Source organism: Mastigoproctus giganteus, chromosome 2 (assembly GCF_048544385.1).
Source record: "Mastigoproctus giganteus isolate SK-2022 chromosome 2, ASM4854438v1, whole genome shotgun sequence".
Classification (NCBI taxonomy): Eukaryota; Metazoa; Arthropoda; class Arachnida; order Uropygi; family Thelyphonidae; genus Mastigoproctus; species Mastigoproctus giganteus.
The window spans coordinates 47,989,503-48,013,688 of record NC_143576.1 but is presented as its reverse complement, the minus strand read 5'-3'; the positions used below and the strand labels follow the sequence as shown (position 1 = coordinate 48,013,688).

Sequence of the window (24,186 nt, the reverse complement as noted above, 5' to 3'; positions counted from 1 at the left end):
CCGATTGATCCTAGCCGGGCCTTCCAGGACCACGCGTCTTGTCGAAGCAGGGGCCAAAGTGGTGTATTGAATCTGGGCCCCTCAACCACCAGGATCCCACTTTCCGAATTTCCACGGATCGCAGTGCACGGCAAACACGCCAGATTCCATTGATGTAAGCCTGGAACCTGGGCTGTGGGCGTTGGATCCCAGTGATGCTAGTCTGGAAGTCCAGCAGCGTCACTGGGAGGTCCCCTCACCACGTACAGGTGCCCACGTCGAGGGGCCGAAGGTAGTGCAGTACCAGTGGGTGCCAGCAATCCCGCCCCCAGATTGCCAAGACCCAGGAGAAAGAAAAAATAAATAAAAATTTTGTACCAGTGGAGAAACCTCCACAATTAAACTTAGTACCATTGAGAAGCAATTTTTTTCCCCCCACATGCAAAGCTCAGAGTTTCTGAGAACAAGAAAACAATGTATAATTAAATTAAATACCATCAACTGAGTTTTAGGCCTGATGTAGCTGAGTGGTCAGGAGCGAGAGTGCATAGCACGCATTGCTTTAGTGGACTGGGGTTATAACCTTGACAAATGCAAAGTACTGCATATGGGTAGAAGTAACCCCAGAGAAATGTACCAACTGTGTGGTACTACACTTAAGGTGGTAGAAAATGAAAAAGACCTGGGAGTAATTGCGCAGGCAGATATGAAGTTTTCAGAGCAATGCAGACAGGCTGCCAGGGCAGGTCATGGGATTTTTTCAATGATATATAGGAATTTTGCTAGCAGGGAAAAGGAGATGATTATTCCTCTGTATAAGGCAATGGTCAGGCCATGCCTTGAGTACTGCGTACAGGTCTGGAGGCCTCATTTTAGGAAGGATGTAGATTTACTTGAGCGTGTACAGAGAAGGGCAACAAGATTGGTGAGGGGAATGATGGGATCCTCTTACCAAGAGAGGCTTAAGTTCTGCAAATTGCAGTGGCTGGAGACTAGGCACCTGCGCAGTGATATGATTGAGGTGTATAAGGCCTTGAATGGGTTGAGCACGCTGAATTCTGATGGGATCCTTCCACTTGTTCAGATTACGAACCTAAGGGGGCATAAATTCAAATTAAGAAAAGACAGATGTAGAATTGATGTGTGGAAATTTGCCTTTAGCCAGCGGGTGGTTAATTTCTGGAACAAACTTCCATCTGTCGTTGTGGAAGTTGATAGGTTGAATAAATTTAAGGAGGAACTGGACAGGCATTTGGAGGGAATGGTGTGATTTTTTTTTTTTTTTTTTTTTGGCTGATGCTGCATAAGCTCATACACATGCTTTCTTGCATCACATGCCACTACTACTAAATACGATAAATATTTGTACTGACAATTTATTGTAAACTTTACTGACTTGGTTGCCGTGCTGGAGTATAAACAGAAAATTTATTTATTTATTTTATTTTAATACATAAATACTCTTTAAAGGATATAATGTGGCTAGAAGTCATAGCGATTTATAATTCAAAAGTAACCTGTTTCTATTTGATCCTTGTTTTGAAGTCAATTTACAGGATAAGCTGAAGTCTTTAGCTCACTTCTCATTGCAAAAACAGTTCTTGAGTAGGGTTGCAGTGTAGTAAAATTATCACGGTCTTCAACTAGAATATTTACATTGTTCTCCAATAAGTTTGGAACCATGGGCCTAGCACTAATAACATTAATCCCCGAAGAGCAGTGTCCACTAATAACCACTCGCTGCCGTTCAACTATTCCTTTATCCATAGCAGTAACTTGCTCTTAATGCCAAACTACTCCAATTTATACAGCAGTCTTTTATGTATAAGCAGTATCAAGGCTTTCTGAAATCCAAGTATATGATATCAAAATTATTTTCTGCATCCAGTTCCTTTGTTATTGCATCACAGTATACAATCCTACTGGTCAGACAAGATCACCACTTAACAAATCCAAGATCACCACTTAACAAATTTGACTGCAGTAAAATTGCATTCCTGTCTAGATGGTCATGCATTACTTCTTTAACCAGTGACTCCATTAGATTCCCTAGGACAGAAGTTAAGCTAAGAGGTCTGTAATTATTTGTGTCACCCTTTGATCCCCTTTATTAATCGATGGATACATTTGCACATCTCCATGGGGACTTCCCCCGAATTGCAAAGATATTCTTATAACTATGGCAGTACTTCCATTAATATAACTGGATAAATCCAATCTGCCCTAGCCACCTTTTTCATGTTTAGCTTCAACAATTTCTCTTTCACTTTCCCCTAAGTGATCATAAACTGATTTAGTTTCCTAAATGATTTAATAGAAATGGTTTAGTCGATTTTTTAAAATCTATTTTAATAATTATTATTTGTGTAATATAATCATCATCATCAGCCATTTTCAATCCACTGCAGGATGAAGGCCTCTCCAGCAACTTTCCAGTTCCTTCTGTTTGGAGCACTGACCATCCATTTACAACCCAAAAACTCATGAATTTCATCTATCCATCTCCGCCTTCGTCTTCCAGGTTTTCTTCTAGCACCTCTTGGGTACCATTCTGTTATTTTCTTAGTCCATCTGTCATCATGTCTTCGAGCTATGTGTCCTGCCCAAGACCATTTTAGTTCTTTAGTTTTGATAAGAATGTCCTTTACTTGAGTTTGCTGCCTAATTCTAATTCATAAGTACACCATCGCTATTCTTCAGTTTCAGTATCATTTGTCTTTCTGTATTAATGCTCATGGCTGCTGATTTAAATCCTTTGTTTTCCCTTAATGCTTGTTCTACTTTTCTTGTGTTAAATCTTCTTATGTCCTCTCTGAGTCTCTTTCTAATGGCTTTGCATAACTCAGTACACTCAATTTTCTCACTGTCAGTGTTTTTCTTGTTCTTCATTTGTCGTCTTCGGTTCATCATGGCAAGTGTTTCTTGACTAATTTTTTCTTCTTTGGATTTCTTTTTCCCTATAGGTTTCTTGGGCTTTATCACTAAACTTTATCACTTTATCACTTTCAGAAAGTTGTAGTATTCCTCATCGATATCTTGGTCCTGAGCAGTCTGCAGAAGCTCAAACTTGTTCTTAAGTTCCAGTACATACTGCTTTTTCTCCTCCTCTGTTATCTCAAAGACCTTTGTATTATTTACTCGAGTCAGTTTTTTCCTTTCCTTTCCTATATCTATATCAAGTGTACATCTTACCATTCTGTGATCACTTCCAACATTTACCTTATTCAGGACGGTAACATCATTCACAATATATCTTCTGTTAGTGAGGATGAAGTCGATTTCATTAGTTGTTAACCCATTTGGACTCTCCCATGTCCACTTTCTGTTCACCCTTTTCTTGAAAAAAAAGTGTTCATTACTGACAGTCCTTGAGATTCTGCAAATTCCACAAGTCTTTCACCTTTTTTATTTCTTTCACCAGTTCCAAAATTTCCTATAGTTCCTCTTTCTGCGCTGTTTTGCCTTTTTCCAACCTTAGCATTGAAGTTCCCATAATAATAGTGTAGTGGGTTTTCTGCTCATCTAGAAGACTCTCAATTTCGGTGTACATTTCTTCAACCTCTTCATCATCATGGCTCGATGTTGGTGCATTAATCATTATAATCTTTAGCTTGTACCTCTTAGAAATCTTGAGTATTAGTCTTGACACCCTTGGCGATGTACTTTTGAATTCCAAAATTGTTTTTAAAATCTTTATGGACCAGAAACCCAACTCCACCTTCACTCCTTTCACTGTTTCCATTGGTGTACAGCAGATTTCCACTTGATAAACTTATAAGTGATTCATTTCTTCTTCTTGTTTCAACCAAACCGATGATATTCCAATTCACAATTTTTAATTCCTTTTCCAGCTCTAATATCCTGTCTTCACCGATGAGTGATCTTACATTATAACAGGCCAAGTTCCGTTTCCGTGTAATATAATAGTAATATACTAAGATGTTAAAATCTGCCATACTGCTAATCTTTTCTTGTTATTTAACTTTCTTTTTAGTTGGCAATTTGGGTTTATTTGTCAGTTGCTATCTGATGCATTATGGATCAGATATTATTTAGCATTTAAAATGCAGATTTCCATAGCTACTGATGGCTTGTGGCTTCCAACAAACTGGGACTCAATAGTCACTTCTATTTTATTTATTATTATTATTATTTTTTTGTTATATTGCTGCAATTGGTTTAGGTATTGCTACTGTGTGATATTTCACTTCATTCATTTTAGCATATATTGTGGCACCAGTCTAAATTTGATTGTAGCTGATTTTAAAAAAAATTATATTTTCTGTTAAATAATAGTTCTAAATTGTTCTGCAAGTATTCCTCATACAACGTTTTTATTCTTACTGTAGTTTCTTCATTGTATCTGTATTTTTCAGGATTTATCCATTCTGCCAACATGTGCTTAAATTGATTTGATTTTGTAATTCCATTTATATTTTATACATGCATACATGATATATAGATATATATATATCAGAATGATAATTAAAAAAAAAAATAATGCCAGCAGCATGGCAAGACAGAAGAGCGAAAATAGTCAAAATTAAACATAATGATCAAACCGACATAGAGGGAAGAGAAGGGTAACAAGATTAAAAATATTGCAGCAGATAATTTCTCAAAGATAATTTAGAAAATCTAAATGCAAAGATAATAAAATAATAATAATCAATTAAATTTTGAATCCCAATCAAATAGAAATTTAACAGCACCCCCTCTGATGGGCGGCAAGTACAAATTTATGTGAAATGTAAACCAAAGATGGAAAACAGAGAAGTAAAGAAGTAAACCAACTACAAGGCACCTCCATAGCCAGGTGGGCAGGAACAGTAGTGCGTATGAATAACTCAAAAATGACTTGTAATCATTGTAGGTGGCTGAAATAAAATAAAGAACAGTGTTGATTGTGTACCAGTTGTTTTTAATCAAACCCTGTTTCGTAACAATATTGTCTAATCGTATTGTTTGACATTATTTTAAAGTATTTTTACCCTCAGAAAATGGCTATAGGAGAAAAGAGGTTCAGTTACACTATTGGATATAAACTAAATGTAATCATCATCATCAGCCATTTTTAATTCACTGCAGGATGAAGGCCTCTCCAGCAACTTTCCAGTTCCTTTTGCTTTGTGCAATAGCCATCTACTTACTACCCCCAAACTCATGAATTTAATCTTTCCATCTCCAACATTGTCTTCCAGGTCTTCTTCTAGCTTCTCTTGGGTACAATTCTGGTATTTTCTTAGTCCATCTTTCATCATGTCTTTGAGCTGTGTCCTACCCAACACAATTTTAGTTCTTTGGTTTTGATAAGAATGTTCTCTACTTGAGTTTGCTGCCTAATCCACATGTTTCGCTTGTTATCTAATAGCCTGATTCCTAATATAATTTGTTCCATTCTTGGCTGTGTAGTTTTCAGCTTCTCTTCCATTCTTTTGGCGAGTGCCCAAGTTTCACTTCCATAAGTCATGGTGGGCAGTATACACTGGTTCATTATTTTACGTTTCAGACAAACTGGGATATTGCTCCTCAGTATGTGACTATATTTCCTGAATGCTATCCATCCAAAATTTATTCTTCTCTTGACTTCCAGCCATTTATCATTATTACAGCTAATGACTTTTCCCGGATAAGTATATGAATCCACCTATTCAATTACTGCTCTTTCAATGATTATATCCCACTCTGTGGCATACTTGTTCATCATTACTTTTGTTTTAGCCATATTCATCTTTAGTCCAAAATGCTTACTAATTCCACATAAATGATTAAGATTTTCCTCTAATTCTTCAGGATCATAGCTTATGATCACAATGTCATCTGCAAATCGGAAATATAGTAGTAGTAGCAGCCATATGATGCAAGGAAGCCTGAGGCTTTTGCTGCAGCAGCCAAAAAAAAAAAAAAAATTATTAGTTACTGAGAGAGAGTCTGAAGTGGAAGGAAATCAGCACGAAAGATAAGAATGATGATATCCAGCTCTGGACCCTGAGTGTGCCAAACCTATACTCACCAGACGGATCCCCTAGGTTAATGGTTTAGGTACTCTCCATTCACATTGACTCCTTTCTGCAACCAGTCTAATCTGAAAGTTTCTTCAAGGGCAGCAGTAAACAACTTCACAGATATTGTGTCTCCTTGTCAAACTCCTTTCACAATTTTAAATTTGCTGCTGACTTTGTCTAGTCTAATAAAGGAAGTAGTGTTCTCATGCATTTTCTTCAAAACCATAATATATGGGGTATCTATGCCTTGTCTTTTCAGTGCCCGAAACATTGCCTTATGCTGTGTGGAGTTAAATGCCTTTTCGTAATCCACAAATGCCAGCCATAATTGTGTTTTATACAGGGTGTTTCAGTTAAACGTTTCAGAACTTCTAAGAGGGGTAGGGTACATCCTGACAACTCAAAATCATATAGCAATGTGGGGTCGGAAATGCTTTCCTGAAGCGGTGTTGTACACAGAAGCACCATAAAGAAAAGAGACCGTAAGTGAGAAATCGTTTTAATAATACATGAAAAGAAGCAAAAGGTACATGGATTAAAGTAAGTGTTCGAAGTTTCTTCCACGGGCTACAATGCACGCTTCACATCTCCGACACATGGACATCCGAACATTCTGGAATACTAGAGGCGAATTTCGAATTTCTTGAACAAGAACGCCAAGTTAGTAGGATGGATGATTACATGAATGCAGAGTTAGCAGATATGCATTTGGCGTACGGGGCTGCAAATTGTAGTGGGCCAGCCGCACAGCGTTTGTATGCGGAACGATATCCGACAAGGCGTATTCTCAGTCATAATTTCTTTGCAAGACTGCACCAGAGGTTAGCTGAGAGAGGTTCATTTGAAAGAGCTGACAGGGACAGGGTAAGAACAGCACGGACTCCAGCCGTCGAACAGAATGTGCTGCAGCATGTACAGGGGAATCCAAGAACGAGTACATGAAGTCTAGCAAACGCAGTCGGGGTTTCCCATTGCAGCGTCTGGAGGATTCTCCGAGAACAAGACATGCATCCGTTTCACGTGCAGCGTGTCCAGACACAGCAACCGGAGGATTATGCACCTCGTATTGCTTTCACACAGTGGTACCTTGGAAAATGTGCTACAAATCCCCTTTTTCCTGCTGAAGTGTTGTTTTCCGATGAGGCATCCTTCACAAGGGAAGGAATTTTCAACATGCATAACAACCATATCTGGGCGGTCGAGAACCCGCATGCAATACGACGTCGTGCAGCACAGATTCGATTTTCGGTCAATGTATGGGCCGGTATTATGGGAGATCACCTCATCGGACCTTACCTGTTACCGTGTCGTCTAACCGGACCTATCTACTTGATCTTTCTGCAGCAAGTATTGCCACAACTTTTGAGAGATGAACAGATTTCTGCATCGACGCAACAGACAATGTGGTTCCAACACGATGGAGCCCCTGCCCATTATAGCGGAGATGTTCGTAACTACCTGGATGTCACATTTGGTCAACAGTGGATCGGACGTGGTGGTCCCGTGCGTTGGCCTGCTCGGTCACCCGACCTATCATGTCTTGATTTTTATTTCTGGGGTCATATGAAATCGCTAGTTTATGACACTCCTGTTGACAATGCTGAGGAGCTGGTTGCAAGAATCGCAGTGGCTGCCGAAGAAATTCGAAATTCTCCTGGAGTATTCCAGAATGTTCGGATGTCCATGCGTCGGAGATGTGAGGCGTGCATTGTAGCCCGTGGAAGAAACTTTGAACACTTACTTTAATCCATGTACCTTTTGCTTCTTTTCATGTATTATTAAAACAATTTCTCACTTACGGTCTCTTTTCTTTATGGTGCTTCTGTGTACAACACTGCTTCAGGAAAGCATTTCCGACCCCACATTGCTATATGATTTCGAGTTGTCAGGATGTACCCTACCCCTCTTAAAAGTTCTGAAACGTTTAACTGAAACACCCTGTATACATTTGCTTTCTCCATTAGATGTGATATTACGTGAAGGTGATCCATAGTTGAGAATCCTGTCCTAAAGCCAGCTTGCTCTTTCAGTTGATTCACATCAAGTAATCTTTCTAACACACTCTTTCTAACACATAATTAGGCCTATAACACACTCCTTGTTGATTCTCATCAATTATTCTTTCTAATCTGTTAGTAATGACCCTCATCTTGCTGTGAGAAAGGAGCTGTCCAACAGCTCTACAAGATAACAAGCTTTTGGTCTATTTGTAGATGTGGGGCAACAATTGGTCTTTAACTTCCAATTTCTGATTTATCTCCTTTCTTTTAGCATTAGCATTAGTAGAGGCATATGATGCAAGAAAGCAAGCTTATGCAGCATCAGCCAAAAAAAAAAAAAACCTTCCACTTCACCCCTCCGTTCATTCAAAATACCTGTCCAGCTGAGCCTTAAATTTATTTAGGCTATCAACCTCCACAACAAGGGATGGAAGTCTGTTCCACCAACCAACTACCCGCTGACTAAAGGGAAATTTCTGCACATCTATCCTACATCTGTCTTTCCTCAATTTGAATTCATGCCATCTCAGGTGATTATTCTGAGCAAGAGGAAGTATCCCATCAGCACTGAGCATGCTCAAACCATTCAAGGCTTTATACACCTCTATCAGATCACCTCGCCGGTGCCTAGTCTCCAGACTAGGCACCGGCGAGGTCTTACGAAGAAAGGCTCTTAAGCCTTTCTTCGTAAGAGCAACCCTTTGTTCCATTCACTAATTTTGTTGCCCTTCTCTGTACTCATTCCAACAGCTCTACATCCTTCTTGAGATGAGGCCTCCAGACCTATATATAGTACTCAAGGTGTGGCCTGACCATTGCCTTATACAAGGGAATAATCATCTCCTTATCCCTGTTAGAAAAATTCCTGTATATTATTGACAAGACACCATGAGCTACTCTTGCAGCCTGTCTGCACTGCTGAGAGAACTTCATATCTGCCTGCACAATTACCCTCAGGTCCTTTTCATTCTCTACCACTGTCAGTGCAGTACCACAGAGTTGATACGTTGCTCTGGGGTTGCTGTTTCCCATATGTAGTACTTTACATTTGTCAATGTTAAACTTCATTTGCCACCTCTCAGCCCATCTGCTCAACTTTTACAGATCCTGTTGCAGCAGCATAGTGTCAGTAGCGTCCTTAACAACCCTGCCAACCTTTGTATCGTCCGCAAACTTGGACGTTAAGCTTGATATACCATCATCAATATTATTTATAAATACAGAAGACAATAATGGACCCAACACTAGGGTTACCGTCTTCTGCACTCATAAAAAGAGGACATTTACAAGTTTTGGGGTGAATAAAAGAGGACAAAAAGTTCCATCTTGGATGAAAAAAGAGGACAGAAAAGAGGACAAATATATTATGCAAATAATAAAATAAAGACAATGTAAACCACAGTTACTGATGTTTAGGATTAGTACATTCATCTGTCTTGAGAAATTATTTCTTTCAATAGCTCTGGATTGCCTCTAAAATATGTGTAAAAATCAACGCATGACATATGTTTGAAATTGTACTGCAAAAACAAAATACCTTTTACAGAATTGACTTTTAACCTATTCCTTTCTTTCGCCCACTGACTTTGCATTAGAGAGAATACTCTCTCTACATTTGCATTGTGAGGACGAATTGCAAAGAAAAACTGGGCAATTTTCAACAATTCTAAATGAAATTCAATATTTTTTGAATTACTAAAATATTTGGCCCACTTTTCATGTATAAGCATGTTTTTAAAGTCTTTATTATTCATTTGACCCTCAAAAAATTTCTTCAAATTGTTAAATTGGTCAAAACACTTAACATCAATTGTTACCCCTTTGTCAATCAAGTAGGAAATAGAACATTCTATATCATTCCAGCTTGGTATTGCATCCATTTTCATCCAAATAAAACAGGAAATGGATTCCATAAGCCACTTATCTAAATATTCCATGCAATTTCTATACAGATTTTTTGTATCACTAGAAAATTTTTCACATTCAAGTACAAGTCCTTCATCATGTTTTTTGTATAGCATTTTCTTTACTCTTAATGGCATGAATTTGTGATCCATCCGTTTCGAGATAATTTCTTTCCCTGAGACTAAGACATCTAGCACTTCTGCAGCTGAGTTACTTTCCCTTTCAATTCGTTGTATGTGTGTATGGAATACACTCATAAGTCATTGCACGAACCAAAGATGAATCTCACTAAATCCATTTTCAAAGAACCTTTTAATCACAATGAGAGGTTTTTCTTGGGAAAGAAAATAAGCCTGTAAAGCTGGAAACATATCTATGAGCCTTGTGATGCTTGGAAATAATAAAAGCCATCTCATCTTGCTGTGAGAAAGGAGCTGTCTATATCCAATCTCAACAAACTCACAGTATTCCTTAAGCTCTTCAGTCCGGACTGTATAATTATGAAAATCCTGGTAAATTTTAAAAATGTTCTCTACATCAACTTCCCAAAGTTCTGCGGCATTCTGAAAACAACTGTTCAAAATATGTGCAGTGCAGCCCACTCAAATCAAAGTCTTGTTATGCAACAATTTCTTTAATTTTGCAAAGACATTATTCCCTTCTTTATTTCGTCTCAGTCCTCCAAACATTGTTTTGCAATTGTCCCCAGTGAATGTAATACATTTTTCACACAAACCATTTCTTTCAAGAGTTTCTTTAACATACGTAGAAATGGTATGTGCAGTCTCGTTAGGCATCTTCTGTAATTCAATTAATTTTGTTTGTAACCCTCCTTCATTTACATCAAAATACTGAATAGTTAATGGGAAGATTTTTTCAGAACCATGATTACTTCCATCAGTTGAGACTCCAAAGTATGCAATTTTATTTTCTTTTTAAAGTTTTTACAGTAATAATAAGAGAATGATTTGCAAGTACAAAGTTTACAATGGCTTCTGTCTTGGTTCTAGTGCAGGAAAATCTTTTTGCTATCTCAGAATCAAAAAATACATTTTTTAACATGACAGTTGTGCAATCCATTGATTTGTAACTACTATGATGTTTAACAGTGTGAAAAGCAAAGGTACCCTCTGCAGCAGCCAGATCATATTCTATTTTACTGACAGCTATGTAAAAAAAATCTGTAACCTTTCCCGAAGAGGCCTCACCTTGAACCGCTTTATTGTGCTTCTCAGTTTCAATGTGATGTTTCAAATCACCAACCTCTTTATTGGCTACTGAAACATATGTCCCCATTCTGCAAACTTTACATTCAGCTTCCCATTCCTCTCGGCCAGATACAAAACATGGAAATTTGTTTTTCATCTCTTCTGTAAACATGCACTTCCCTTTAGGCATTTTAGGGGAAGTATAGTCTTTATAATATTAATTTTTATAATTGAAATAATAATAAATATTTTTTATTGTAAGTAGCGAAGCATAAATTTTATTAAGGCTAGGTTATGTTTTACATTCACAACTAAACTAACCTAATTGCATAAAAGTACCTACAGGTATAAAAATGGATAATAAATATTTTTGTAATTAAAGTGAAAAACAGTATTTTAAAAAAGGGTAAACTTTGGTATTAAATAAACTAGTGTCTGCCTCTTGATTGGATCTTTGATAAGTATACCAAATTTAGTGGACAGTACGCAACTTTCAATCAATTTGGTGTGCACACAGCTCAAATCCACGTTTTCATATGCTGAAATCAATTTCTAGAGAAAACAGTCCCTCTAACCGTCAATATTTATTTGACATGCAGGAATTCCTGTAATTCCTGTAATCCCTGAGCGTTGTCGGGGGTCTTCCGCCTAATTGTGAACACAGAAATTTGAACTGAAGAATCGTCTCCTATTCCGAAAAAGATTCTGTATAATGTAACTCGGTAGTGTTCATCAAGTTTGCATAAAAAAATGGCGTACATGTAAAAATCCGGATATTTAGACAAATTTATAAAAATCCACCTGGACAAAAATTTTAGACAAAAAAATCCGGACAAATCCGGTTAAAAGAGGACGGATGGTAACCCTACCCAACACTGACCCCTGAGGGACTCCACTAATAACATTAGTCCACGATGAGCAGTGTCCATTGATTACCACTCTCTGTCTTCTCCCCCTCAACCACCCCTTTATCCATAGCAGCAATTTGCCTTAAATGCCACACTGCTCCAATTTGTGCAGTAGTCTTCCATGTGCAACAGTATCAAAAGCCTTTCTAAGATCCAAGTATATAATATCAAAGTTATTCCCTGCATCCAGCTCTTTCGTGACTGCATCATAGTATCCAATCAAATTGGTCAGGCAAGACCTCCCCTTAACAAAACTATGCTGTGTCTGAGCTATAACTGAAGTCTTGTCTAGATGATCCTGCAGTGCTTCTTTAACCAGTGCCTCCATTAATTTGCCTGGAACAGAAGTTAAACTCACAGGTCTATAATTACTTGTGTCAGCCTTTGATCTTACTTTGTGAATTGGGGTCACATTTGCGCATCTCCAGTCTATGGGTACCTCCTCTGAGTCCAAGGAAGCTCTCATAATTATGGCTAAGGGTTTGCTTACTTCATTTGCTGCCTCCTTTAATATAACCGGATAGATTCCATCCACCCCAGGTGCCTTTCTTGTATTTACATTCAACAATTTCTCCTCCACTTTAGTCTCAGTTATTACAAGATTATCTAGCTTACTGCCAGAGTTGAATACACCTCTGGCATTCCCCTCGCTAAATAACTCCTCATGTGTGAATGTCGATGCAAAATATTCATTTAGTTTGTTAGCTACCTGAGCAGGATCATCAACAGTTGAAACATCGATATCAAGTGGACCAATCTGATTCATCCCCTTCCTTCTAGAGTTTACATAAGTAACAAACTCTTTGCTGTTTTTCTTTGCATCCTTTGCCAAAGATTTCTCATAATCTGCCTAACCTCCTTTGTGACTTGGTTACAGACCAGCTTATATTTATCATAGGCTTCCATGTCACCCATTAATTTATATGTATCCCGTGCATTTTTTTTTCTCTGATGTCAGATGAACTAATGAGACACTAATGTGTCTCATTAGTTCATCTGACATCCATTCTTATGCAGCAAAACTATGATTGCATTATTCCACTCCTCAGGTGTCGCTCCTTTTCTAATGCATTTTGTGAAGAATCTTGCCAGTTTCTGTGTCATGTCTCTTCCTCCCAATTTTAACAACTCTACAGTAACTTCATCTTCATTTGGGGCTTTCTGATTCTTCTTCTTCTTCAAAGCATGTCAGGTATGTCATTTTTGTTACTATTTTTTTGGTGCACCTTCCCAACTGCTGATATCATTCCCTCACTCCTTGTATAATTTTCTATATTAGCCTTCTGCTATTTGAATCATGCCTTCTCTGCAATTCATAAGTACACCATTGCTATGATGATATCCAGCTTCAGTATCATTTGTCTTTCTGTATTACTGTTCATGGCTGATGATTTAAGTCCTTTATTTTTCCTTAATAGTACTTTCAACTTGTTCTACTTTTCATGTATTAAATCTTCTTATGTCCTCTCTGATTCTCTTTCTAATGACTTTGCATAACTCAGTATACTCAATTTTATTTTTGTCAGTGTTTATCTTGCTCTTCATTTGTCGTCTTCGGTTCATCATGACTAATTTTTTCTTCTTGGATTTGGTTTTCCCTATACGTTTCTTGGGTTTTATCACTTTTGGAAAATTGTAATATTCCTCATAGATATCTTGGTCCTGAATAGTCTGCAGAAGCTCAAACTTGTTCTTAAGGTCCAGTACATTCTGCTTTTTCTTCTCTTCTGTTATCTCAAAAACCTTTGTATTATTTACTTGAGTCAGTTTTTTCCTTACTTTCTGATATCCTGTTTTTTTTCCTTAAAAGTCCTGTTTCTTACGTAACAGGACTTACCTTGTTCAGGTAATATTAACAATATTAAAGTTCAGGCATGCAGCAGAAACAGTACGTCTATGAGATAGCGAGTGAAGAGACTATGTTAGAGATGAATCATTAATTAACCTAACTGCCCTCTTCTGAATGGAATCAAGAAGCCTGAGGGAGGTTTTGGGGGGCACCACCCCAGATGTGGGAACAATATTCCATGGCAGGGCATATTTGCGATTTATACAGAGTGAGCAGCTGTTTGGAAGAAAAGTAACACCAAGAGCGAAAGAGAAAACCAAGTTTTTTAGATGCAGAGAAAGCAGTATTTGTAATGTGCTTGTGCCAAGAAAGATTAGAAGTCAGGGTAATGCCCAAAAGAGATATATCATTTGCCTAGAAATCGGAGTGTCACTAAAGATAAGCAGAGGAGCAGAAGAATCCTTTTTGCGAGATATAAGACAAGACTGAGTTTTAGAAGGGTTGAAATCAACTACATTTTCTTTGCCCCCACCGGAGAATTACCTGAAGATTGGCGTTTAAAGAATTGATAGCAGATTTTCGAGAAATTGAAGCTGATGGAGCAGGAAAAGGTTTCTCAAAATGGAAAGTAAAATGCAATGTGCTATCATCGGCAAAACTAGGGATAGGATTTCCAGTCAATGGAAGAAGGTCATTAATATACAAGAGGAAAAGAGTGGGGGAAAGAACTGAACCTTGGGGGACACCGGCATTATTGGAGAAGTTAGAAGACAGAGCGCATCACCCTCAGTGAGCGATCAGAGAGAAAACTGGATAACCAATTACTAAAAACAGTTGGCAAATCATAACATGGAAGTTTGTTTAGAAGACCTTTATGCCAAACACGATCGAAAGCCTTTGAGATGTCAAGAGCAACTACTTGTGTTTCACTGAATCTTTCCATTGAATCAGTCCATAAATGGGTAACATAAGCCAGAATATCACCAGTGGATTGACAATCATATCTGACGGAATCCATACTGGCGATCACTGATCAGATGGAAGGTTTCTAGGTGGTATAAGAGTTGGTGGTTAATTGATTTCTCCATTACTTTAGAAAGAGTAGAAATATTTGCAATGGGAAGATAATTGTATGGGAGGGATTTGTCACTCTTTTTAGGATATGAGCAAATTTCCAAGCAGAAGAAAAAACACCTTTGGAATAAGAAAGTAAAAAAAGGCAGGAAAGAATAGGAGTAAGTTCAGGAGCACAGGTTTTGAGAACAAGTGGAGAAATACTATCGGGACCTGGAGTTTTCTTAGCATCAAGATTCATCAAAATTCTTCTGACATCCTTTTAATGGAAGACCACAGGAGGCATTGAATGGAGTGTGTTGGGAATGGTGGGAGGTGTTTTACCAAGATTATTAATACATGAGTTGGAAGAAAAATGGGATGCTAGCAGGGCAGCTTTATCCTTGGCTGAAGTGACACCAGAGGTGGGAGCAGAGATGGACAAAAGTTGCAGCCAATAGCTTTGGCAAGCAAGTTTTCTGCTCTTAACCTGTTCAAACTCGAGTTTGGACTGATTAATAACTGCTTTACAATTGTTGCCACCGTTGGTGTAGGCAGAAAATGAAACTGAAGAATTAGAAACAAGCCATTTACGATATGCAACATTCTTCTCTTGAACAGCCTTAGCACATTTGTTGTTATTTTGGTTTTTAGGAACATTAGCAACTAAGGCCATACTGCTCCCGGATATACGGTGGTCATTCTCTGACCTTTCCGCATCCACCGTATTTGGTGGTGACGGGCTCGAACCCCGGTCTAATCAAGAAGCGTGTGCTACGCACTGCTGCTCCTTCCCACCTGGCTACGGAGGCACCTTAGCACATTTATTGGAAAACCAAGGTTTAGATAAAGGATGAGATTTTAAAGTAGAGTGTGGGATAAAGGATTCCATTCCTGCAAGAATAATTTCACTGACACAATCTGAGCAAACATTGACATCAGAAGTTTTGAAACAGTAATCCAACCAAGGAAAAGAAGTCTCGCAGGTCATCCCATTTTGCATTCTTGTAATGCCAAATAACACGAGGTTGGGAATAGCCATGAGATAAAGGTTCCATTGGAGAAGAGACAATCACCAAGTTGTGATCTGAAGTGCCTAAAGTACCTCTCACTTCGACCGTGTACTTAGAAGGGTTGTTTGTGAGAAAAAGATCAAGCCTATTGGCTGTATGATTAGGATTGTCAGGTATTCTTGTAGGTAAATGAACAATCTGTGCTAGATGATTAGTAATTGCAAAAGCCTCAGCATCTCGACCTGCTGGGTTGGTGTGACTAGAAAACGGAAGCCAGCTGGAATTGTGAACATTAAAATCACCAAGGAAAATTACCTCACTGTTAGAAAAGTTGGACTGGAGAAAGTCCAGTTGCAAAGAGAGGAAGTCAAAGAGCTCCAAGTGATTAGTGGAGTTGGGAGAACGGTAGAGACAACAGATGAATTTGACACAATGAGGTAGAGAAATTTTAAGCCAGAGAAGATCAAAACCTCAAGAGAGGAGATTTCAAATTGCCAAGTCTCTGACAAGGAATATCAGAACGGACATATGCACAAGTACCACCTTTGAGGCGGAAGGTATCATACAGCAAATAATTTGGACATCTGAGATGAGCAGTAGTTGAAACAACCGATAACTGAGATTCTGTCAGAAAAAGTACGTGGGGTTTGGCAGACTGTAAGTGGAAACGGACTCGTTGAGATTAGAATTGAGACCACATATATTTGTGAAATGAATTAGGAAGTGCTTTGGAGGTTTAGATCTTTTCGCAGATAAGCTTGCTCTATTAGTTTGACAATTCATGGTGTATTCAATAGTAAGAAAAAGTGAGTGGGACATGCTGTAAGAAGTAATGAAATTTTTGGATATGGCGTATATATGGTAAGAATATACCCAGATCCTTGACATAACGTGGCCTCGAGAATGCTCCCCGCATACACACTACTTGGACTGCCTCCAGTCACTATCTCGCAGAATAGAGATAGTGACCGGAGATAGTACACTAGCTGATCCAGAAGCCTGGAGAGTTACCAATAGGTTCTGTCCAGTGTACTAACTAGCGGCCGGCCTTCGAACATCGATTTAGAGCTGTACCCTCGAAATGTAGGGAATATTGGATCTCGCCATGATGTTCATCATAACCTCAAAAGTCATCAATCATACTGCATTGATTGAAGAGATAGGGAAGGGTTGACTAGAACTTAGCTCTAGAGACTAAACATGGGTTCCACCACTTCAAGCGTCCAATAAGCAAAGTGGTGGTATTGCTCCCGTTGATGAGAGCGATTTTTGCATTCTTTGAAATTGCTGCATTCTAATGCAAGAATTTCATTCTTTTTCAAATTTCTAGATGTGAAATAACTATGATTTAGTTACGATTAGTTTTTAGTGTTCCCACCAAGTCAATTTTACATTTCAGCTGTCTGTGTAAATAATGTATGGCACTGCAGCTGCATTTAATTAATGGCAAGTTATTGCTATGGATAAAGGGATGCTCAAGTGTGAGAATACAGAGAGTGGTTATCAATGGGAGCTGCTCTTCTTGGACTAATGTTAACATTAGAATTCTCCACGACTCAGCGTTGAGCAAACTGTTGTTTTCTGTATTTATTTATGATACTGATGATGACATATTAATGTCTAAGTTTAAATATGATACAAAGGTTGGCACGGTGGATAATGTCAGTAATCAGATACACTACTGCAACAACCTCTAGACAAATGAGGCAGATGGGCTGAAAAGTGGGAGATGAAGTTTAATATTGGCAAATACAATGTACTTCACATGGAGAACAGTAATCCCAGATTACTGTTCCCCATATGAATGCACTCAAGTTAGTGGAGAATTAAAAAAAATCTTGGAAGAGAGGAGTAACTGTGCAGCAAAATATGAAATTCTCTGAGCAGTGTAGGCTGATAAGACAGCTTACAGTGTTTTGTCAGTGATATACAGGAATTTTTCCAGTAGGGATAAGGAGGTGATTATCCTGTTGTATAAGGCAATGGTTAAGCCACATCTTTAGCACTACATACAGGTCTGTAGCCTCATTTCAGGAATGTTGTTGATCTATCAAGCAGTGCAGAGAACAGCAACAAGATTAGTTAGTGTAGCAAAAGGGTGCTGTTACCAGGAAAGGATTCAGTTTTGCAAATTGCAGTGTCTGGAGACTAAGTACATGGGAGATCTATGATACATGGGAGGTATATGGTTTTCTGCCAATGGGACTTTTAACTTACATATTAAAAGGATTACTGGAAAAGCTTCTAAGTCCCTTGGGTTATTAAAAGATTATTTTTTGACTTCACCAACATAGAAGTAATAAAAACTGCATGTATGATGGTTATTAACTCAATTCTTGCATCACAGATTTGGAACCCCCATACTTTAATACTTATCAAACAGTTGGAACATATTCAGAGATCCATGATTAGATTTTTAGTGTACAAATCAAGATTAGAAATTACAGAAAAGTCTTATAAAGAATGGTGCACTCATTTCAATATGTTACCGTTTTATCAAAGAAGGGCTGTTGCTGACTGCAAGTGCTTTATGAATTTAATTAATGGTAAGTTGGATGCACCTGAGTTACTCTGCCTAATAAATTTTGGATGCCCACAGAGAATATTGAGAAAGCATTATTTATTTGTACAAGGGCCATTCAAAACTAATCACTTAAAGTTTGAATTTTTCAATAGGACTGCTAGATTATTATTTAATATTGATATTTATTATTTAATATTATTAAAATTATTTATTTATTATCTAGATTATTATTTAATACTGATATTGAATCTAATATTGATATTTTAACCAAGCATATCAATATTAAAAATGAAATTAAAAAAATTCTATGAACATGTGTCTATGATTTCAATATTTATGTATTTAGCAGGATATGTCTATACATTTATTGTGTATGTAATCAGGATGAAATAGTCCGGTAAACAAAAAAAAAAAAAAAATTAATTAATTAAAAAATAAATGTATAAAAAGTATTAAAAAATAATAATGAACTCAAATTAAAATAAACTAAAAACATTTAATCAATGTTAATGAGGTGTAAATATGAGCTGTTTAGATGAAAGTCACAAATGTATTATTAGAAAATCATTTATTTTTTATAGTGCTTTCCATTTAAATGCAAATTTCTTTATTTTTAATTATATTTTGTATTTTACTCTATTTTTTATTGTTATTAAATTTATGTGTGTAATATTATATATTTTGTTTCTCCTCTGTAAGGCATAAGCTGTTTTGGAGCAATAAAAAAAAAAAAAAAAAAAAGGTCTGACTGAGGGGCTTAAGGCTTTGAATGGATTGAGTTGGCCCTCTTATAAATTTGTCCAAAAGCGTTTTTGAAGCTTTTGCTATTCTTCTTCATAAGTTGCCATTGGTCACACGAAGGAAAAATTGGACATTTGATTTAAATGATGAATAGGCTAAGGTACAGAAAGCCAACACGAGAACCAAGGCAAACTTCAAGAAACTTGTTTTCTTGAAGTTTGTGAAGTCGGTAGTGTGGCAGTAGAAGTCAATAACAATGTATTGATTAGTTTTCTCTCATTATTAAAAGCAGATTATTGGAGTTTATGAGTGTTTTCACAGCTGAAATTTACTTACAGGTACACCCTCCAGCCTGCCTCAGTCTTAAGGGGGTGTTTATTCACCCATTCCCACTGTTTTAAAATAGGAAAATGACTTTTACTGCCACTACTGATAACATGCACCTTCTGTAGAAGTCGTTTTCCTATTTTAAAACGGGAAGGGAATTAATTTTTTTTATTTTTTTATTTTTTGTTTTTTTTGTTTACCGGACTATTCCATCCTGATTACATACACAGGTACACCCTCCAGACTGCCTCCAGACTGAAACAGTCTGGAGGGTGTACCCATAAGTAAATTTCAGCTGCGAAGGCATTACACACTCCAATAATATGCTTTTAATAATGAGAAAAAACTAATCAGTACATCATTATCGACTTCTACTACCAATAACACACGCTATCTGTTTACTGAGAATGCAGGGAGAAACTGCAGTAATAGGAAACCAATTTGTCTAGTTAGTTGGCCAAAGTTTGCCGTGGTTGTTGTGTTGATTTTCTTTACCTTCGCCAATGAATGTTATGAAACCTCAAGTTTACAATTTTTTTTAATGGTTTATATACAGTTACTAAACTGGAAAAAAAAAAAAATTGTTTTCAGTCTAAGATAAGGAATCATTGCAGCAAGTAACCAACAGAAACATTGGAAATGTCCAGTTTTATAGATATATGGGCTGTTGTGTGTCATTTATTGCAATGTTAAAGGGAAAGAAGAATACTGAATGAGACACAAAACAAAAATGCAGATGTAATTTGAAGCCCTATGGAACTCTTGCCACTGTCACAATTACCCTCTTCTTTCATACCGGAATAGATGAACGAGAAACAAAGTAGGCATTTCCTATATTGAAAGTATTACTTTTTATTTGTATTTAATCGTCGGGGTCCTGAAAATATTAAAAAACAGGACATTCCTATGCCCCAACAAGGCTTTACGCGACATCAGGACAAAATGCTGATAAACAGGATATCTGGTCACCCTGGGTTTGGCAGACTGTATGTGGAAATGGAAATCTAGTTTGGAACTCAGACTACATGTATTTGAAGTGAATTAGGAAACTTTTGGAAGCTTTAGATCTTTTAACATATACGTTTTTCCCATTAGTTTAACTTTTCATGATGCATGGAAGCAAGCATATAGCATCAGCCCAAAAGGCCCTGAGTGTCAATAGTATTTGGAGAACAAGCAATTCTACTCTGACTCTGATTTGGACAATGCTTTTGATTAGCATTTGAGTTTCTTTTTTAATTTCTATTTGCCTTTTTTGTCAACAGTTAATTTAAAGACTTCTATCATAAAGACACAAGTAAGAACACAGAAACGAAATTCACCTTTCCAACTAAGGCCATATTGCTCCGGGGATATGCAGTGGTCATTCCCTGACCTTTCCGCATCCTCCGTATTTGGTGGTGACGGGCTCGAACCCCGGTCTAATCAAGAAGAGTGTGCTACGCACTGCTGCTCCTGCCCACCTAGCTACGGAGGAGCCTATATATAAATAACTTTACGGACCAGCTAACTCTCAACCACTTGGCCTCTTGTCTCTTGCGGTGGAGCTGGAAACCGTGACAGAAAAGGACCAAATGTCATGGCAAGAGCAAAAAGAGGCAAACATAGCAAATGCAGACAATCAAACTACTGCTCAACCCAGCAGAAAACTTAATGAAAGAAGTGTGTGTGTGTGTATATATATATATATATATATATATATAGTATCGGTGTAAATACACCATATATTTGAACTACGTATGTAGCGTAGAGGGCATCGTTTTAATTGTATCTCATAATGTTGTTGCCTTCACAACGAGATAGCTACTATTGCATTACTTTAAATAAATAACACTTCTCTAGTAGAGAAGACTACTGTTATTTATTTTCAGCGGTACCACCACCCAGACGATCGTTTCGAAGCTGTGCGGCTTCATCATCAGTGGGCGGGCAGGTACCCAGGTAAATGCAAAAAAACTTTGGGAGGTGCATTATGGCCATAGAAGCTGATGCGCCAACAACTAACAAGGAAAAACACACACTTTGTATGTATAATATATATATATATATATATGTGTGTGTGTGTTTGTGTATGGGTTTCACCCATATATACACACACAGGGTTTTTAAAATTAAAGTATCCCTATGTAGGGGCTCTGGAGCGAGTTCCAAGGCTCGTACTGAAGAGAAATTTGGAATTTATCCACATTTTGCAATAAAGAATGTACTTGCCATTTATTGTAAAAACAAAAATTAGTTACAAATTTTGTCACTGTATGGCACGTAACTATCTTAGTTACAATTATACAAATAACTTATATTATTTGCATAATCATAAGTTATTGCCACAGCGTCACTACTCAGATCTACTGTGCTGTATAAAAGCAAAACAGTCTCTTCAAAATCATACAGTAGATGTTTGCCTGCACTACAGTAGGTGGTAGATGACTTTCATCAACCGGTGAAATACCACCACTTTGCTTATTGGAGGCTTGAAGTGGTGAAACCCATGTTTAGTCTCTAGAGCAAAGTTTCCAGCATCCCCCTCCCCCCATACTTCTCCTTCAACCCATGCACGGTACTAAGTACCGTGATACCTTTCGTGTTTGGGATTTTTCATAAAAAAAAAAAAAAAAAAAAAACCAACGTTGCAGGAAAAGGTGCTATTAGTGAAGCTGTACTATCAGAACAGCAACAACGTAGCGGCTATCGGAGAATTCCGGCGTCAGAAGCACATAAGGAGTGGAACTATGACTGTTTGTGCTGTCTCCAAAATGACTGCAAAATTTGAAGTGACAGGACATCTTGGTGTTCAACCAGGTAGAGGTCAAAAGCGAGTGGACTCCTCTCGTATTCAAGATGTGGCTATGGCTGTCATGGATTTATGAAGTCAATCTCCATGTGGTAGCGCAAGTGTGTCAGCTGTTTCTTGTTAAGTGGACATGCTGTATTCCACTGTAAGGCTAGTAATGTGTCAGGTGTTGTGGTACTATCTTTACGAGATGCACATGCTACAGCAGCTAAAGCATGGTGATGCAGATATTCGTTTAACATACGCACTTCAGTTTCTGGCACAAATGGCAGTGGATATCACTTAGCCATGGAACATCCTTTGGAGTGATGAAGCCCACTTCTGCTTAAATGGACAAGTGAATAGCACAACTGTCGCATTTGAGCAACAGAAAACTCTCGAGTTATCCAAGAGGTCCTGTTGCATTCGCCAAAAGTGACAGTGTGGTGTGGATTTATGGCCACATTCATGATTGGGCCATATTTTTTTGAACAGGTAACACCAACTGGACCCCACACCTGTTCCCTCACTGGACAGCGATATTATGAAATGTTGGCAAATTTCGCAATATCAGATCTGCAACAACATGGGTGCCTTCAGGATACCATATTCATGCAAAAGGATGTGCCACCCCACATCCACCGTTGTGTCCAAAGATTGATAAGGCAACACTTTACAGACGAATGGGTCATCAGCCGTTGTTTCCAGACCTCTTGGCCACCCCAATGACTGGACCTCAACCCCATGCGACTTCTAGTTGTGGGGTTTTTGAAGAACCAAGTGTATCGGGAAGGATGTCATGTGCTGACTATTCCAGTTGACATGTTACATGCTGTTCTTCGAATGGAAACTGTTGTTGCCCAAAATGAAGGACACATTGAACAATTGTAGTGCTGTTCAAGTGATTTGTATTGCCACAGCACCATATAGTGACATATTTTGTAATTATTTTTTTTTTCCCAATAAACAGTGAATGCATTCTTTATTGTACCTGTTGTCCAAATTTCTCTTCAGTATGAGCCTTAGAACTTGCTCCAGAGTCTTCTACATAGGGATATATTAATTTTAATAACCCTGTATATGGCAACAAAAGACAGAGGCATACCCTCTAGTCACACCTCTATATTTAGTTATTCATTCTATGAATAAACAGTCCATGGGGGAGTCTATTCCCTTTCCAAATACAAAATCTCTTGAAATGCATTGCTAGTTCTTCTAAAACAGTCAAACAACTAAAATCAGGGTGCTGTCAAGGGGTATTTGAAAAGTTTGAGGTCTGAGTATGTAAGGTTTATTTTAAGAGTCTGACAACATGTTACATTTCAACATAGTCCCCTTGAGAGTAAACACATTTTTTACAGTGGTTCTGCAATGTGTTGATTCTAGCTGTAAAGAAAGTTCTCTTGGCCCTTCAGGTGCTGGTTGAAAAATGGATGATAGCCAGGCATTTTTTAAAATTAGGTGAAATAGGTTCAAGTCTGATCGTGCTAGATCTGGTGAACGTAGGGTATGGTCCAAGATTTCAAAACTGCACTCATGCAGTGCAGGCATGTTGCCCTGGTGGAACAGGACTCCTTTGCTGAGTTTTCCTTGGCATTTGGCTTTGATGTTTTCATGCAAATACCTCACAAGCTCTGCGTAATATGCTACTGCGACCATCTGGCCTTTCTTGAAGGTAATCTACCAGCAACACTTCATCAGTATCCAAATAAACTAATGGCATCATCTTGCCAGCAAAGGGAATCAACCTGCTTTTTTCTTTGGACTGCCCTTTTGCCTCTGGCTGAAAGTAATGTTCCTATGTCTCATCCATGGTCACAAACCTTGGAAGGAAATTTGCTGGATCAGCTTGAAAATGATGCAGATGTTCACTTGACTTAATGACTCTTGTGTGTTTTTGATCTACCATAAAAAAACCTTTGGAATCCATTGTGCTGACACCTTTTTCATTGTGAGAACCTCTG

The 24,186-nt window shown here is 37.9% G+C and overlaps 1 protein-coding gene across 8 annotated transcripts in view; it reads right to left on the bottom strand.

Annotated features, from left to right (window-relative positions):
* LOC150089292 (organic solute transporter subunit alpha-like) overlaps positions 1–24,186 on the bottom strand; it is a 367,728-nt gene that overhangs the window by 92,652 nt on the left and 250,890 nt on the right. The gene's annotated exons all lie outside the window — the stretch shown is intronic.